Here is a 19,675-nt window from a genome sequence, read left to right on the forward strand (position 1 = left end):
CAATTTTTAGCAAGAAAATAAATACAATTCTATCATATGTCGTTATGGGTTGTAATTCTGAATTTGATCGCATTAGTTCACCCATTACTCTATCCCCCTGTCTGTTTAGTAGGAACATTACATCTATTCATTAATCGTGTTGGCCGTCTCAATGTTCATGTGTTACCCGGCGGACACATTGTCTCTACTACCCGTATTTTGTCAAAAAGGGTTATTTGTTTTGTCCTTACATAAGTATTTATAAATTTCGAGGTACCAGTATTGGTAAAACCACCTCGTTCGTGAAGGCTCAAACATTATGTACTTGTCCCCGTTATATTTAAAGGGATCACTGTGGGGTGAAAGCGCATGAATAAGCTTCATGTCTTAACATGGGTAACACTATTATTACGTCTCGTCTCTATCATTAATACAATTTCTCTACAACTATGGTTTCTCAGCATTGGGGATCTTACGTTTTGCGAGAAAGCGATACGGGTAACAGAGCCTATCCCGCCCGACTGCTTACCTTATTAGTATCTCGTAACGCCGTCGACACGTCCTCTCTCCCGTGGAATGATATATAGAGAGAGGATCAATCGCTGCTTTTTATACTCGTAACGGCAGCTTGTTAAGATTTAATTAAGTGCAGCTGCAACACACCGTATGTTGTTAGTCTGCTAAAAATGTTGTATTTCCAAAGCACGGCATGCGGAATTATTTATGTATTTATCTAGTGCAAAACCTCAGGTTTGCCGACTAATTCGAAAAACAGAACAATTATAACAATTTCACGAAGGACAAAGAGAACTCCATCTTGGTAGTTTCCTTGCAGTTTGTAGTTTACGTAATTTACGTTTTGTCACGTCTGAAGCGCCATTTTAGTAGTTTGTTTATTTTCTATAAACTATATTGTTGTTATTTTAGTCGGTCCTATCGTACTCACAAGGCTCTCTTTTATTTCTCATATTCTATGTATTAGCCCGGGTCATAACTACATCCGTAGTGTGTGTGTTACACGTATCTTGGTGTTTTCCGTGCAATACCATCGGAAGTTATGGCGCAGGTTGAATACCCCATATATACACATATTAATACAAATTCTAATATTCGTGTGCACATATTATACATCAAGATACCAAAAATTGGCCCGTAATTACCCTCAATATCTATAGTCCGTATCACCAATCATCAATATTATACACTTTAAAATGCTAAAAAACATGGAGGTTGCATTGTTGTCAAATATACTTCAGGTCTTTCCATTATAAATTCAATACAGCATGCATTTCCATACCGATTCAGACATAATTGCACATATTACATTGTCAATGTGTGTCAGGAATTACAGGTTGGCGTTAAATTTCTCGTAACTTATATATATATATATGCATACTATTCCATTGTGGACTCGATATGACATCAGTTTCAATATAGGTTTAAAAGTTATTACACATGTTGCTTTGTCCATTTACATCAAAATCACAGGTTGACCATAAATTTATTGTAGATTATTTAGTTCATATTATGCACAACGGGATATAGTGATAGTTAGTACATAGCGTTGTACTTTAGTTCAATAATCTATATGTATAAATAAATCATCAACAGTGCAATGAATGTATTTCTATTTTACTTTGCTTCTCTTTTACGTGGGTAAATATAATCCAATTCAATATTCTATGATCCCTTCTAGCTATACTTAGTTCCAGACTATTCACTTTCTATTTTATTTCCGTTCGGTTGTGCGTATAATTTTGGTCTTGAATTGTGCCAAAGGCCTCCCTGTTTCACCCTCATCTGTTCATTTGTTTATTTCTACGGTTATGAAAAGGCCCATGCTAGTTGGTATAATCTTTTTTGATACATGCGTGGGCCCTACTGTTCTACAGGCTAGCCTCTAGAATTTATTTAATCAGTCTTTCCCATTCTTCACGACAATTTAGTCCAGAATGATGGGTCTTGAATTTTGACATATAGATGTATAAAAAAAAGATTATACCAACTAGCATGGGCCTTTTCATAACCGTAGAAATAAACAAATGAACAGATGAGGGTGAAACAGGGAGGCCTTTGGCACAATTCAAGACAAAAATTATACCCACAACCGAACGGAAATAAAATAGAAAGTGAATACTCTGGAACTAAGTCTAGCTAGAAGGGATCATAGAATACTGAATTGGATTATATTTACCCACGTAAAAGAGAAGCAAAGTAAAATAGAAATACATTCATTGCACTGTTGATCATTTATTTATACATATAGATTATTGAACTAAAGTACAACGCTATGTACTAACTATCACTATATCCCGTTGTGCATAATATGAACCATATAATCTACAATAAATTTATGGTCAACCTGTGATTTTGATGTAAATGGACAAAGCTACATGTGTAATAACCTTTGAACCTATATTGAAACTGATGTCATATCGAGTCCACAATGGAATAGTATGCATATATATATATAAGTTACGAGAAATTTATCGCCAACCTGTGATTCTTGACACACATTGACAATGTAATATGTGCAATTATGTCTGAATCGGTATGGAAATTCATGCTGTATTGAATTTATAATGGAAAGACCTGAAGTATATTTGACAACAATGCAACCTCCATGTTTTTAGCATTTTAAAGTGTATAATATTGATGATTGGCGATACGGACTATAGATATCGAGGGTAATTACGGGCCAATTTTTGTTTGGTATCTTGATGTATAATATGTGCACACGAATATTAGAATTTGTATTAATTTGTGTATATGTGGGGTATTGAACCCGCGCCATAACTTCCGATGGTATTGCACGGAAAACACCAAGATACGTGTAACACACACACTACGGATGTAGTTATGACCCGGGCTAATACATAGAATATGAGAAATAAAAGAGAGCCTCGTGAGTACGATAGGACCGACTAAAATAACAACAATATAGTTTATAGAAAATAAACAAACTACTAAAATGGCGCTTCAGACGCGACAAAACGTAAATTACGTAAACTACAAACCGCAAGGAAACTACCAAGATGGAGTTCTCTTTGTCCTTCGTGAAATTGTTATAATTGTTCTGTTTTTCGAATTAGTCGGCGAACCTGAGGTTTCTAAACAAACTTTTGCACTAGATAAATACATAAATAATTCTGCATGCCGTGCTTTGGAAATACAACATTTTTAGCAGACTAACAACATACGGTGTGTTGCAGCTGCACTTAATTAAATCTTAACAAGCTGCCGTTACGAGTATAAAAAGCCGCAATCGATCCTCTTTCCATACATCATTCCACGGGAGAGAGGACGTGTCGACGGCGTTACGAGATACTAATAAGGTAAGCAGTCGGGCAGGATAGGCTCTGTTACTCGTATCGCTTTCTCGCAAAACGTAAGATCTCCAATGCTGAGAAACCATAGTTGTAGAAAAATTGTTTTAAGAATAGAGACGAGACGTAATAATAGTGTTACCCATGTTAAGACATGAAGCTTATTCATGCGCTTTCACCCCACAGTGATCCCTTTAAATATAACGGGGACAAGTACATAATGTTTGAGCCTTCACGAACAAGGTGGTTTTACCAATACTGGTACCTCGAAATTTATAAATACTTATGTAAGGACAAAACAAATAACCCTTTTTAACAAAATACGGGTAGTAGAGACAATGTGTCCGCCAGGTAACACATGAACATTGAGACGGCCAACACGATTAATGAATAGATGTAATGTTCCTACTAAACAGACAGGGGGATAGAGTAATGGGTGAACTAATGCAATCAAATTCAGAATTACAACCCATAACGACATATGATAGAATTGTATTTATTTTCTTGCTAAAAATTGGGAAGGAGAGAATAAATATGTGATAATAGCACACAGTAAATAACCCGACCTAAAAATGGGTAGTTAAAAGAATGAATTAAATATGCCCGATACAGAGTAGAATATGACTAAAAAACATGATGGGCATGTACTTTTCTTATATCATCAGGGACTGGGACACAAGAAAAACCTGATTTAGAGGACGTCTGGACAATAAATACCAAGACAAAGCGAATACCTGTGTACACAATACATACAGGGACCCAAGAAATCATTTCACCAGGTATGTAATTTACGGGGAGATGTGCGATTTATATAGATGTAAAATAAGAACTCAATTTAGTAATATACTGAGATCGGGATGTTTCTCTCACAGATAGCTGGATAAATAAGAAATCCACCAATCAGAACACCCTGCTCAAATTTAAAGACGCAAAGGAACAACGAAGACACGTTAAAAGTTATTCTCCTGTTTTTAAGTAAGTAATATGAGAAACAGGGTCAGTCTCTAAACCAAAAGAGGGTAGAGCATTAAGGATAACATTAGTGTGTCCTTTCTATGTTATAGAGATCAAAGAAATGGAAACATAGACAATGGATACCCCCAATAGGAAGCGGGATTAACCGAAACAAAAGCACTTAAAGTAAGATTGTTTTGCTTCAACTTATAGAAGGATATTAGGTACAATGAGTGCCCAACACCATAAAGATAGACACGAACTCTCAACAAAATTAGATATTAATTGTTTTTATTTAAATTTTAGAAAGAAGAATTATATTTGGTCTCTATAAGTCTGTCCTGAAGAAGGTGCCCCAAAGAACTTAACGCACCGAAAACTCGTCGACAAAGGTCTGCCCGAAGTACTATATATTCAGAGATTTTAATGTATGCAAAAGAATTAGTTTTTTATCTTGTGTTTGATAGTTTGAGCAACAACAAGAATAGGATTTACTTTTGTATTAGATTAGGGAATGCTCAAACATACTTTTTGGATATGAAATGTTTTGTGATGAATTTTATATGAATGTTTTTAACAAATGAAAATAAAATGTTGAGATGAAAAAGTCACTTTATTGTGGTGTAGTAATAAGTACCTGTATAACCATTTTGTTCAGTAAGAAATAAGGAATATAAAAATTGAAAGTAAACCGATTGGTCATAAAAGCCAAACTGAATAACACAGAAAGGAATTTTGCTTTGCTATACCTTGATACCCAGTCCTTTCTGGTTTTCTGGGACACTCTATTCTTTTGAAGACTGGAATGTATTACAGACAGACTCAGATCTAGAAAAAGCTGTAAGCGGTTCACCGCAAATCACTTTTAGAAAGGCACAATCATTTAAAGATATTCTTAGTCCAGCAATGCTACCAAGACTCACTAAAATACCAACAGGGAATATACAAGGATTCTTTGTGTGTGGCAGGTGCAAAGCCTGTAAATATAGTTACAGCTGTAAATCAGTAAAGTTATCCGCACACTGTGGTCCTTTCAAAATTCAAAAACATGTTTCGTGTGAGACGGAATATGCTGTTTATGCCCTGAGGTGCCCATGTAATTTATATTACATTGGTAGCACAAAACACAAAGCTAAAAAAAGAGTTTTGGAGCACCTCAGGGCAATTAACCATCACGACAAACAATATCCCATTGCTCGACACTTTTTCAACACACATAAACAAAACACTAGTCTGCTCTCTTTTGTAGTATTAGACAGTGTTCCCAAAAGAGAAAGAGGAGGGGACAGACTGAAGGAATTGCGAACATTAAAATCGAAAATGATAATCAAATATCAAACTTTGTATCCTTCAGGACACAATGGAGATGAGGGACTAGCGGTCCATCTGGGTTAAAAAGCATCCTCAAAAACTTTAGGGTATTTTCTCTTAATGCTCGTGATAAACATTTCATTGTCATTATTATGACCATTTTGTGAAATAACAGTATTTAAATCATCTATATTTCTTGGAAAGTCACACTTGTACTCACAACACTTACAGGAGAAAATGCATTAGGGTCAAGTTGTATCCCTAGTTCTTGTTGATGTGGCCAACCAAGAATAGATACACCTTTAGACGCCACATACACGTTGCCTTTGATCGTTCTACCTTTGAATTCAATATCTGCCCAAAAGTACCCTTCATGATCGATTCTATGACCTGAGTACCCTCCCGGTTGAATATCAGGAAGACACAGTTTACTTACCCCAAATCTCATTAAATAGTTTATTCCCTATGATGATGTACCATGAACATGAATCTACCATCAATTGAACTGGTTTATCATTGATAGTAGTGATACATGAGGGAAATTTCCTACACTCAGTTTCATTCACTGAAAATATGCAATTTAAACTATGTAGAACAACTTCTTCCTCTTGAGAAATGTAATTAACCTTGATGAAAAGAACGGCAGACATTACTGAAATGTCTGTTTTTCTCACACTTCATACATACTTTGTCCCACGCAGGTCACCTTTTGTAATTACCAACATGGTTAAAACTGGCACATTTATAACATACAATAGTGTTCCTTTTGAAAAAATTCTTGTTATCAACATGTTTCTTATCCACCTCTTTTTTGAAAGAACTTTTAGGATTTGAACTATTACTTATTTGTTTTTTTGCCAACAAAACTTCTGGTTCAGTATTTTGTACTTTAGCAGTTTGGTTCCTTATTTCAGACACAAATAATTCAGATTGTTTGATTCCCTTAGCAATATTGATGACGGCGCTAAGAGTAGATTCTACAGCCAACCAAAGTCTTTCTTGAATTTTTTACTTTTAGTTTTAGTTTTCATCCTTATATGATCTCTAAGCACCTGTTCATAGGAAATAGTTTCAAATGCACACGAACAAGCCAGAGAATTTAATGCTGACACATAGTCCTCAATAGATTCCTCAACTTTTTGGGCACGTGAATAACATTAAAATCTTTCCATTTCTGTGTTAAACTTTCTCTCAAACCGAATTTTCATTTGTTCGGTAGCCCTCTCTAAAACATCCATGTCTCCTGCTCCTTCAATTGGAGGTAAACTGTCAAACTCCTTTATGCCAGCACCACCTAAGCAATGTCTTAATAACGCAAGTTTTATTTTAGCTGAACATCCATCTTTTTCCAGCACATCTACATAAGCCAAGCACATGGGAAACCATGAATGTCATTCAATATTTGGCTCTCCGGCAACTTGTAGGAAATGTGGTGAAGCAGCAATATTAGACATGGTTGAAAAATATTTTTTAGAAGTATAACAATTAGAAGAAGAAAAAAAAACAATACCTTGCACTTTTGAAGAAAACGAGAATATGGAAGACAATAGTGCTTGTATAGGTGAAGAAAATCTTGAAACTTTAGACTAAATAACTAATTTGACAAGTTATATAACACTAAATGTGTTGGGAAGTATTGCTGAGGAATAGACACAACTCCGACTCGAAAAGCAGAAACTGCCGATAATTTCCAAGATGGAGGTACGTAATATGCGTTGTGTTCGATGTGTGTGGTCAAAGTCTCTCAATCCCAGAATGCATTGCCTAACATTCGTGAGAGAACACTGCTGGAGAAGAACTGTGGAGCTCGCACAACGTTCGATGAAAACGAGGGCGCATTCAGGATTCAAAGACTGCCACAGAGTAACGTTTCTCTTCTGCTCGATGATGCGGTCGACAAGGAAATGTTTAAGTAAGTCAACAAATAGTTAATAGGCTTGGAACCAAAATTCAGAGCATGCACAAATAAGTTATATTAACAACAACAAGGGACCCCAATTCAGTCAACACAGGACCTCGGGGAACATACTTTCGGAGCAACAGCGGCCCCATGCATTCAAGAATATATAAGACAATAAATATAGACAGAATCAAATCTATATTTGGAGTGACATGTCCAGCTGGACAGAGGTCTTTTTGTTTACTCAATAAACAAATGATCCATACAGAAAGAATACCTCCAACAATTCACCAGTGTGGTACACAAGCCTGTGCCCAAATACTAGCAGGTCAAATACAGAAGGTGGATCACGAACATAGAAGGGCTTTTTAATGCAAACAAACGTTTTCTGTTTAAAATTCAGCTGTACAGAAGTGTCTATAGAGCACCATTACATTACATAGAAATCAAGTTTTGTATAGGGTGCTAGACAGGTCGACGGCGTTTCGGTCCCCCTGCTTAATCATGGGGACCAAAATCAGGACATACAATTAATGCCTTAACATTATTTAGCCTCTAATTGCCTAAGGAAGAAACAAGAAAAGAAATATGTACATCTAGTTATAGATACAGAAGGTCATTTATTCAGTTCATCAAGTGACTTTAGGTGGAAGGTGCACCTATTCGTTTTTCACGTGAATTAGATCGTTTTTACCTCATCATCAAGTGAAAATATTCTGTGGTGGTGTCGCTTTAGGAATATTCCTTGGGCGTGTCGCTTCAGGACGTGACTTGGAATATTCTGATATTGTGCAACGCTGCAGGAGTGGTGCCGAAGTGGTGATCGAGCAGGGAATGGATTGCACTCGAGTGCCAGTGTTCAGGCAAAAGGAGGACAGACCTCCTCAAACATTCCTATATCATGGTGCGGGCTTTACAAGTGATGTAAGGAACACAAACGGCAGGTGCGAGCAGCTAAGCAGAATGAATTGCCTCGCTGCGAGATGTGAAAGTTTACGTGCCTACAAGTTGGGAGGTGCTGCGGGGCTGGTTATTAAGGTGAGGCCAGGAACGCTTCTCAAGCCTAAGAGCAGCTGCGGTGGATAGTTTACACGGCATGATTACCGTCGTTGCGAGGCGTTCTAGTTGCCAATTTAAAACAGGCTTACCAGCGTGTTGCACTGGTAAATGACCGGCAGTAAGGTGTAGCCTGTATTCGGTTCGGCAGCCCTGTAATTGGAAAGTGAATTAGCGGCCGGTGAACATAATTTTGGATCTAGTGATCGCCGGTGGCCGTGAAAAAGCTCTTACCAGAATCAGGCGAGTTTAGACCGTGGTACAATATCGTAATCCGACGGTGCCAGGATACCACCTGTCGGAAAGTACAGTCCATCAAAGGAATATAGTTTGAAACAATGGCAATGTGGAGGAGCTACGGGCTGCTCAGAACTTACCGGGTTAGTTGGTAGTTTCAATCTGTTCCCTGGCGTGCGCGGGAGAGGGAGGAGGGGAGTGAAGAATGAGTGGAGGGAAGCCGATTGGTCTGTGATCAGAGGGCGTGCCCGGGCATAGAGATAGACGATGGACACGGGACTGTGCGGCCATCTTGGGTGGGATAAGGTGCATTTAACCAAGGAGGTGGTGCACAGTGCAGGGTGAAAGTGACTCAATGTTATAATCTAATTTAAAATCACAGTAAATATAATTGGGAGAAAAAGTTAGACAAGAGAACAATTGTGAGCGATTTAAAACCAGGTCAGAATTTTTGGGTACAAGATTGCGGATCAGATTACAAATAAGGGCAGTCCATTCCTCTTGAAGGTTCAATCCAGAGTTCAAGCTGTCCGTTTTCAATATCCATTTGAGCTCTTCTCTGTTAAGCATTCGAGTCAGGTCACCTCCCCTTGGTGGAATGATGACTTGATTAATCACAGTCCAGCGGATTTCATTTTCCGTGTGCCCTTTGTTGACAAAATGTTCGACCAAAGGGGCATTGGGTGTTCTACACCGAATCCGGCTGCGATGTTTAGATATTTGCAGCTTGATTTTCTGCTTGGTCTGGCCCACATAAATTAGGTTGCATGGACAAAGAATGGCATATATGATGTTGCAACTATTGCAGTTAGTAAAAGTTCTTAATTCATTTTTAACTTCTTTGTATACAAATTCTTTGCAATCTATTGAAAAATCACCCACAACACATGACCCGTACTTAGAGTGACCTCGAAAGGGTGGTAACGACCAATGGTCGTGGAGTGTGGTATTATTTGCATTGACAGAAGGTAGGGCTGCTCTTACCAGCTGATCTTTAAGATTTTTGCTTTTTCTAAATGCAAAGAGGGGAGTTTCCCAGTTGAGTGGGCTTGAGTTCAGTATGTGCCAGTTCCTTTTTACACTTTGTTTGACACGATTGGAGATGGTAGAAAAGGTAGTGACACATACCATTTTGTCAGAGGTTTGTTTAGGTTTAGGCTCCAGAAGAGTCTCACGGGGGCAATACCAGGCCCTTTTCATAGAGTTTTTAATTAGGCGCCTTGGATAGCCTCTGAATCTGAGTTTGTCAAATAGGGTTTTAGCCTCTTTAAAGTAGTCCTCCTTCTTAAAGCAATTTCTCCTTAATCTAAGGAATTGAGAGTATGGCAAACTGTCCCTCAGGGCCCTGGGGTGACAGCTGCCATAACTAAGCAGGGTGTTCCTTTCCATCGGTTTGCGGAAAAGGGATGTACACAGTGCCCCATCTTGATGTTGAATAGTGAGATCTAAGAAAGAGATACTAGTCTTGCTATGGGTAAGGGTGAATGTGAGGCTGTTACAATTGTTATTGAGCCAGTGCAGGAGTCCCGGGAAATCATCAGTTGAACCACCCCAAATGAGGAAAATATTGTCTATGTAACGCTTCCAGGTATGCAGCCCCTGATGAAATGGGTTGCTGATGGAAAGAATCGTGTTACACTCCAACCAGTCCATATAAAGGATCGCCAGGGTGGGGCAAAAATAGCGCCTATAGACGTGCCTCGCACCTGCTGGTAGTATTGGGAGTCATACATAAAGAAGTTCTGGGTGAGACATATCTCAAGGAGTTGTACGATGAACAGAGTGGGAACCCTGTGGGGGCGTGGCCTGGTGTTTAATATGCTTTCTATGACAAGGAGCGAGTCTCTCTGAGGTATATTCGTGTAAAGAGACTCCACGTCAAGTGTACATAGAGTCTTGTTTTCATGATTGTAGGAATGATGTTCAATGAGATTAATCATATGCATGCTATCTCGAATATAGCATTTGGTTACTGGCATGAAGTCCTTTAGGAAGAAATTGACATAATGACCCAATGGTTCTAGAACCGATCCACACCCAGACATGATCGGTCTGCCCGGGGGATTATCCAATCTTTTGTGGATTTTGGGCAGCGTGTAGATGACCGGAGTTCTTGGGTTAATGATGTTGAGAAAGTTATGTTCATGCTTACTCAAAAAACCATTATCCAGAGCTTCCGTGGTTAGTTGTTTAATTAGGGTTTGTATATCTTTAGTAGGGTTGCAAGGAAGTTTGCAATAGTGGTCCGTGTTAGAGACTTGGTGTTGGAGCTCTTCTTTGTAGTTTCCAATATCCTGCAGTACTATTCCCCCACCCTTATCAGCTGGCTTAATAATCAGCTTGGTATTGTTTTTTAGAGTGGTGATGGCAGATTTTTCTTCCAGCGAGATATTGTATGGTATGAAAAGATGTAGTTTTTCCAAGTCGGAGATTTCCTTTAAAATAACCTTCTCAAACGTGACGATTTCTATTGGGATCATGTTAGAGGTGGGTGAGAAGGTTGAAGGGGGTCTAAACGGAGTTACCACAGTTTTGGGCTCCGAGGGATTGAGTTCAAAGAAGGCCCGAAGTCTCAGCTTACGGAAGAAGCCCATTAATTCGGACTGAAGATCCAGGAAATTTGGATAGGTCGTTGGGACAAAGGATAAACTTTTACTTAAGATGGAGGACTCCTGACTAGAAAGGGTGTGGTTAGATATATTAAAGATAGGGATAGTTTCCAAATTGGTACTACTTGTTACCATTGGTAAAATTTGTGTCTGGTCTGGCGTTCTCCTGGAGGATTGTGCCATCTCTGTTGCTGCTCCCTTTCTTCGGGGGTTCGGAGTTGCCTCTGGCTAAAAAATGGCTCTGGTTGCGTGTCGGGCCACTCGGTCCCTCACCAGGATCAGAGCTATCAGATGATTCAGCAGATGAATCAGTAAATCCCACCACAGTGTTTCTTCTATTGAAACGTCCCCAGGGTCTTGGGGTTTGTTGGTGAGGATTGAAATTGCGATTTGTGTAAAAGTGTTTCTGCAAGTAGGGATAAGTTCGTTCAAGGGTAAAAGCTTTAATGTCTTTCTTCACCTTATTAGACTTTTTGTTATGTTCAATACAATGGAATTCTAAGACTGTCTTTTCAATGTTTTCAAGTAGGGCCTTAGCGTCAGTAACCGTTTTGTCATCAATTATTTGTTTTCAATGTCTTTGATAATATCTTCCAATTTTTTGAGTTCTTCACCTGCAGTTTCTATTCCTAAGACTAGCCAATGCCTAGAACAGGTGGTCCCAATACTACTAAAGCCTGTAATGTACTTCGGATTATCAGTAAAAACCCCAGGGATATTTCTGACTTGTAGGCCCAGTGGGATAGTATTGGATTTTAAATATTGGGTGAGCATAAGAGTCATTAATTCAAGTCGTGCATGTTTTTTCTTTTGTTTTTCAAGGTCCTCAGACAGACTAGAGCTGCCAGTCGTATTAGGTTCTTCTTGGTCAGTGAACAAGGAAGGTCTTGCGCAAATCTTTTGAATATATTCAAGTGAGTATAAGGGGGCTGAGTCAGACATTACAGTTTCAGACCTGGCGTGAGAGAAGGGTAGGGGGTGAGAGAGTGTACAGACCCGCTCGTGCCCAGGTAGGGAGGCGAGTAACCACTTGGGAGAAGTGGAGGGAAGGAAAGGCCATTGCAATCAGTTGATTGCGCACAGTTATATTAACAACAACAAGGGACCCCAATTCAGTCAACACTGGACCTTGTGGAACATACTTTCGGAGCAACAGCGGTCCCATGCATTCAAGAATATATAAGACAATAAATATAGACAGAATCAAATCTATATTTGGAGTGACATGTCCAGCCGGACAGAGGTCTTTTAGTTTACTCAATAAATAAATGATCCATACAGAAAGAATACCTCCAACAATTCACCAGTGTGGTACACAAGCCAGTGCCCAACCACTAGCAGGTCAAATACAGAAGGTGGATCACGAACATAGAAGGGCTTTTTAAGGCAAACAAATGTTTTCTGTTTAAAATTCAGTTGTACAGAAGTGTCTATAGAGCACCATTACATTACATAGAAATCAAGTTTTGTTATGCTATGTTATGTTAGGAGTATTTATTCAGCGCACAGCTGCTGCAGCAAAGGAGCGTCCTGGCGCTTGACAAGGTATCCAACACAACACAACCAAGGGACTATAGACTAAGAAAGGGCAAACTCAGGGAAATACCAAAGTCTTGATAGCTCTAGGGAATAAAAAAGAGATTATCAGATGCACGAATCTCTAAGGGAAGAGAGTTCCACAAGGCAGCAGCCCAAACTCGAAAAGAGCGGCCTCCAGCTCGGCTGAGTTTAAACTGAGGAACCACAGCCAAATCCTGACCCAGAGATCTCAGAGAGCGGGCAGGAACATAGGGCATCAAGAGATTCCTGAGAATCGGGGCTGAGAGGCCCTTGAGAATTTTGTAGGACAGGCACAGCACTTTAAATTGGATCCTCTGCTTGACTGGAAGCCAGTGGAGGGAACGTAGGGTATTGGCAGCGGAGCAGAACCTGGGCAGGCCCACCACAGCTCTGGCTGCCACGTTCTGGACACGTTGCAGACGCGTAATTTCCGCTTGGTTCACCCCTACCAGAAGAGAGCTGGCGTAGCAAGCCGAGAGATCACCGTCGCCTGGAACACCAGCTGCCTGGTAGCGGCGTCAAAAAATTTCAGTGCTGGTCTGAGTCCTCGCAAAATGCCAAAACAACTGCCGGCAGTTTTTTTGGTATGGGAAACAAAACTAAGGGTGAGGTCTAACCAGACTACAAGATTTTTAGTCTCCGTTACCGGAGTCGGGGTAGGTCCCAGTTCCGGAGGCCACCATTTGTCGCCCCAAAGTTCCGGTTTCTTGCCGATGATCATTATCTCGGTCTTTTTTGCGTTCAGCTGGAGATAGTTGGAATTCATCCAGCTGGCAAGCGCCCTCAGCCCATTCTGGAACCTAGGGGCGTCCAAAGCAGAGTCCCCGCTGAGCGTGACCGCCAGCTGAGTGTTGTCAGCGTATGAAACCATAGTCAGGCCCCATTTCTTGACGACATCAGCCAGCGGCCTCACATACAGATTGAATAACCTGGGACTCAGCGAGGATCCCTGGGGGACCCCCTGGTCCAGCGGATGGAATTTGGACTGATAGGGAGGGATGGCTATGCAAAAAGATCGATCGGCGAGAAAAGAACGGAACCACTGGAGGGCAGTCCCAGAAATACCAGCTTCTTCCAGGCACTGGAGGAGGATAGTATGGGAGACGGTGTCAAAGGCAGCGCTCAGGTCTAATAAAACAAGCGCTGCCGTTTGACCCGAATCTAACCCCATGCACAGATGTATAGGGTGCTAGACAGGTCGACGGCGTTTCGGTCCGACTACTTAATCATGGGGACCATCATCAGGACATACAATTAATGCCTTAATGTTATTAAGCCTCTAATTGCCTAAGGAAGAAACAAGAAAAGAAATATGTACATTTAGTTATAGATACAGAAGGTAATCTATACAGTTCATCAAGTGACTTTAGGTGGAAGGTGCATCTATTCGTTTTTCACGTGAATTAGATCGTTTTTACCTCATCATCAAGTGAAAATATTCCGTGGTGGTGTCGATTTAGGACGTGACTTGGATTATTCCGATATTGTGCAATGCTGCAGGAGTGGTGCCGAAGTGGTGATTGAGCAGGGAATGGATTGCACTCGAGTGCCAGTGTTCCGGCAAAAGGAGGACAGACCTCCTCAAACATTCCTATATCATGGTGCAGGCTTTACAAGTGATGTAAGGAACACGAACAGCAGGTGCGAGCAGCTAAGCAGAGTGAATTGCCCATTGCGAGATGTGAAAGTTTACGTGCCTACAAGTTGGGAGGCGCTGCGGGGCTGGTTATTAAGGTGAGGCCAGGAACGCTTATCAAGCCTAAGAGCAGCTGCGGTGGATAAGGCATTAATTGTATGTCCTGATGATGGTCCCCATGATTAAGTAGGGGGACCGAAACGCCGTTGACCTGTCTAGCACCCTATACAAAACTTGATTTCTATGTAATGGTTCTTTCTGTATGGATCATTTGTTTATTGAGTAAACTAAAAGACCTCTGTCCGGCTGGACATGTCACTCCAAATATAGATTTGATTCTGTCTATTTTTATTGTCTTATATATTCTTGAATGCATGGGACCGCTGTTGCTCCAAAAATGCACAAATATGTTAACATCCAACCCTGGCTATGGCAAATAATTATGCGTAATACTTCTTTAACCGTCAGAGCAAGAACAATACAGAGCGCTAGGTTAAAAAAAAAATAGATCGCATAAAAAACTGAAGAGTACGTTACCAGAAAGTATTCAAACGGGAAGTGCCAACGAATGTTGAAATAGAATAATTTGAAAAGTTTGTAAACCTTTTGAAGACAAATATAGAGTGAACGATGTCTCCAATACTTAAATCTTGATCCCAATCGTCGCCAATGTTTATGTAGTAATAGATGTCAGGAAAGGTAGATCTCTGTAATAAGATTTATTCCAAATGGAGAACAGCTTAAAAACCACAGGAGGAAGACCAGACAGGCACAACCAATCTCCACTCTTTAGAATACCCACCTTCTCCATGACATCTAACAGTTCTACCACTGACAATTCTACAAGAGACCAAATCTAGAATACCACAGTAAGTAGTGGAGTGGTGTGGCTCACTGGTTAGAGGCGGCAGACCCGGAAGCAGAGAACGGCCCGGGACCAGGGTTCAATCCCCGACGCGGCAGGGTCGTGGACCGGGGTCAACGGACTCGATAATTCTTGCCTCGGTGCCTACTCTAACCAGGGATCACACTCGGCAACTCTGGGAATTAAGCTTGCCACATCTCTACAACGGCCCCCCACAGACGCCGGGGATGCCTGGCTTCACCTTGGAGATACCTAGAAGGGACCATCTCACAGGGAAAAGCCAGGACGGGTTCCCCAGCGGTCTTCAGCGCCAGGACGCTTACGGGCAGCAGTGCGCTTTACAAATCCAGCACATTTACAAGTATGCATATGTGCACCGAATCAAAACATTAATGCTCTATTAGAGATGTTTTGTGGTGATCTGGGCCAGGCCCTTACCATTCAGTGATGGGAGGCAAAAACCGTGTCTATATTGTAGTGAGGTATCCACTTATTGCGATAAGACTAGAATTAGACTGGATTTAGGAATTAGGAGCAGCAGCCTACACTTTATTGAAGCCTTGTCATGTACCCAGATACTGGACACTTACTGTGACATCTACCATGGGCATGACTGTTAAAACCCAGGGATGAGAGTCAACTATCCTGCGTGTAGGTTGCAGGGAACACTGGGTGAGGATGCCTGTTCAAGAAGAAAGTAGTTGGATGAGTTTTGAATCTTCCCACACTATGAGTGGACTCAGGCTCTCATCTTGGATTCAGTACACATTCAAGGCAGACAACATTGTTTAGTCTTGTTGGTGGCCTATATACTTGCATGAAAAGACCATCAGGAGCCATGATGCAGCCAGGCAAGGTTACAACTGAGACCATGCTCTCTTCAGTTTGCACACAGCCCTGTCTGTCTTCATGATGTCTGTGAACCTCTAATCCAATACTGATATACATTGATGGTCAATACAACTGAACTCAATCACTCTAAGTGGGAGGAGGGGTGGCGAGGGGGATACTACCAGAGCTGCAAGGAACGGTCTTTAATTTGTGCATCACTGCCAACACAAATGTCTTTCCCAGTATTTAAAGGCTGTTTCATCTGACTGGCATTATATAATGGCTCATCATCTGTAGCTCCAATCTGCTGTGCTGCTTTCCACGAAAGGCACGTAACAGAAATGCAGCATTTTTGATTGTAGGTCAGGGTAATAGCTGTGCTTTGTTAAACTATGACCCAGCGATTTACTCTGCCCTATTGTCAGGGGTGTAGCTTGGTCAGGAAGATTGGGGAGGTGGGAGGTGTGAAGTGCGCATTTCCCAATAATCACACTGGCATATATATTACAATAGAAGCACACCTAGAAACAGCAAATTGCCTATGATGTTTATGTGCAGTGAGGCCTCCATTCCTGCACATAAACAATCATTTAAAAAAAAAGCCTTTTTTCAACTCGACATTTAAAGATTGTTTATGTGCTTGAAGGGGGGACCTTCTTGCACATAAACAATCTTCCCCTCAACACATGCCCCCTTGCACTATGGTGCAAAGTTGCCTGCATTGGCGCTAGGCAGCTAAAATCAGTGCCAGCACAGGGGGAAACGCAGGGCTGCACCATATTCTAGTAAATATGGTGCAGCCCTTCCTTTTGTAAAGTGACAAAGCGTGTTGTTAGCCTTCTTGGCATAATGGCCCACTCCACAACTTTCTTGTGAATATGCTTCCAGTTTCCCCGCTATCACTGTTACACTGCATACTTGCACCACAGGGTTTAAAAAAAAAAAACATTCCTCGCCAAATCAAAGTTTTCAGAGTAAAAAGTGAACTGATTGGCAGTTTAAAATGGAATGTTTGCTTTAGGTGCATGTGGAGATACAGAGTTTTACTATGCTAATTTATCAAGAAGAATTCATTCAGCCCATCCATGTCTGATTATCAGGATCTTTTATCTTTTGTATTCGTCAGAAGAGGCTTGCAGGGAATCATTGAATTCCACCACTGTCTCCTTATTGCTGCCCTCTATAGAGAAAGACTTGGGGTACCAATGTAGTGTTCTCACTTGGGTCGTCTCCCAAGTGATGGACAATCATAGTCAACTGAACACTGTACTTTTCAATATTTTCAATACAATGTTCACAGTCGGCAGTATGTCCTCTAGTGTGTTTGCCTCTCCATATTATTAAATCCCACCTTTATTTCAACCAATCTTTATTTTCTCCACGTATTATAGGATTGAAAGTACATTTTCTTGCCCGATTACTTTGTGACAGCTTCACTTCCTCCGCTGTCTAAACCTAAATCCGAGTGAAATGCTCTTTCATTAATCTGTTTTTCATGGACTTCAATTACAGTGAATGGTAAGCAATACTAACCTTTACCCTAACCCAAAACTGAATTAATGTACATTTAAGTATTTAATTAAAGTGATAAGTTGGCGATTTCTAACTCTAAACCTAACACCAAACATAAATGAAATTAAGACAATATAAACATTTTATTGCACTAAAATAAACACCAATGCTACCCATAATCCTATTTTAGATTACATTTAACTACAAATAATAAGTTAATTATCCTATTATAATACTAGAGCTAACTCTCACTCTATCATTTATTTCATTTATGGAATTCAAATCAAATTCAACTACCTAAATTAAATCAAATTAATTATTGACTTAAACCTAAATTAAAGTGTACTAAAATAAAATCGAAGAACCTAATTGTAACCCTATTTTTGACCATTATTAAAACATTGAATTTTAATTTATTTTAACACACTTATTTTATACCATCTTCAACTGCAAATATGGATTTCACTTAAATTTCATTCAGCTATTTAATTCGATTTTGTATTACACTCAAGATAAATTCAAATAAAATTTAAATAAAGCTACTTTTTTATTAATAATGTAGTGATTTCCTTAACTCTAACACCAAAGTATAATTCTTTCAGAAATCATTTTCCTTAAAAAATTTGGGAAAGTGATTACGTCACTCAATATAGGCAGTCAAAGTAAAGAGGATGTCAAAATAATTGCAGGAGAGCCAATAACAGATAAAGAATAGGGGAGAAGAAAAGGTTGGACACCAAAGTCATTATATTGACATGAGATAAGGTCATTAGGCAGTAAACCCATAGCCTCCATCTTCATATCCTGATTCCTCAGTCTCTACTGCATAATTTCCATTATTGACAGGGGAGTAATAATCCCGACACAGTGCAGGAGTAGAAATAAGGGTTTTGGGCAGCACATGAGCCTCTCACGTAATACCGATGGAAATTCATTACTGTTAGTCTGGCATCAACAAAGGCCTTTTGTTTTTAATAACACAAGTATACAATATTACATGAAGGGGCTTTAAGACTTTTCTTTTTGACTAAACAAAATACATATACTATACAAAATCATATGCAGGTCCTTTATGTCTTTTGTTTTTGATAAACAATGTATATACTAAACTTACTTAAATGCAGGGACTTTAAGTCTGGCCCTTAATACATCGGTCTGCTGTAGTATCATTCATTTGTTGCTTTCACCCACCACAGAACTGCATAACGCAAGGAGCCCAGGGTCAGCCTACCCCAGCCATTGGCTTACAAGAGTGTGAGTGACAACGTTCTGCTCTTGCAGTGTGCACATCTGCGCAATACATACTTCCCGTCTCTGCCAGCTCAAGTTCAGGCACCAATGCCAGGCCAAGGCCATTACTTGTTTCTTTTGCTTCCAGCACCGCCATTGTACCAATAATATGTTTAAAAAGAAGCAAAATTGGTTCAAGGGAACCATAGATTGACTATATCCCACGCTTAGTTGAAGTATCATTGTTAATTATTTTTTTCTGTGTGGCCATCAAAATTATTTAGTGCAAAAGAGTGGTGTTCAATTTAAAATCGTACCCTTGGCATAATTTACTCGTGACTGTCATGTTTCCAATAGAGTGATGGGAAATAAAATCTTTGAATGTTTTAAAGTTCCATTTTCATTTTTGTAACAGGATATTTCAATTTATGGTTTGATTCAGCATTTTTAAGTATTAGGATTTCACGTTGTATTACTATACATAACATATACACAACCAGTTAACCAATAAAAACATTAAGATCAGCTACTCAAATCAGAGCAGGTCCTGTCTAGTCTCATTTATAGGACAGCTGACAGTTTTTGCATAATTTTATTTTTTATCTCAGCCAAAAATCACATTTTCTCATTACACTGCATGCAGAATGTATCTTACCTCATCCTTTCCCC

The sequence above is a fragment of the Lissotriton vulgaris genome, chromosome 7 (genome assembly GCF_964263255.1).
Source record: "Lissotriton vulgaris chromosome 7, aLisVul1.2, whole genome shotgun sequence".
NCBI lineage: Eukaryota > Metazoa > Chordata > Amphibia > Caudata > Salamandridae > Lissotriton > Lissotriton vulgaris.